This window comes from Arachis duranensis, chromosome 2 (assembly GCF_000817695.3).
Source record: "Arachis duranensis cultivar V14167 chromosome 2, aradu.V14167.gnm2.J7QH, whole genome shotgun sequence".
In the NCBI taxonomy this organism is placed as follows: domain Eukaryota; kingdom Viridiplantae; phylum Streptophyta; class Magnoliopsida; order Fabales; family Fabaceae; genus Arachis; species Arachis duranensis.
The window spans coordinates 10,122,691-10,123,033 of record NC_029773.3 but is presented as its reverse complement, the minus strand read 5'-3'; positions in this window follow the sequence as shown (position 1 = coordinate 10,123,033).

Sequence of the window (343 nt, the reverse complement as noted above, 5' to 3'; positions counted from 1 at the left end):
GGGGAAGGGGGAAAAAAAAAAGAGGAAGCAAAGATACGATATTCTAATGTCTTGGTTTGTTTGTTTCCAAAATCATAGCTCTGTGTATATTAATTTCTTTGGTTGTGTCTATAATTAACAAACCAAATAAATATATAAATAATATTTAAGCTTTGGAACACAAAATAATTAAGAAGAAAGAAACCTTGCTAGTGAACATAGGTGGAAGATATATATAGATAGAGAAAGGAATCATTTGCTTTTGTGATGCAATATCATAAACAAAAAAAAAAGATTTTTTTTTTAAAAAAAGGGAAATTAATTAATCTCGTGAAGAGAGGAGATGATGATGATGGTGGTGTGT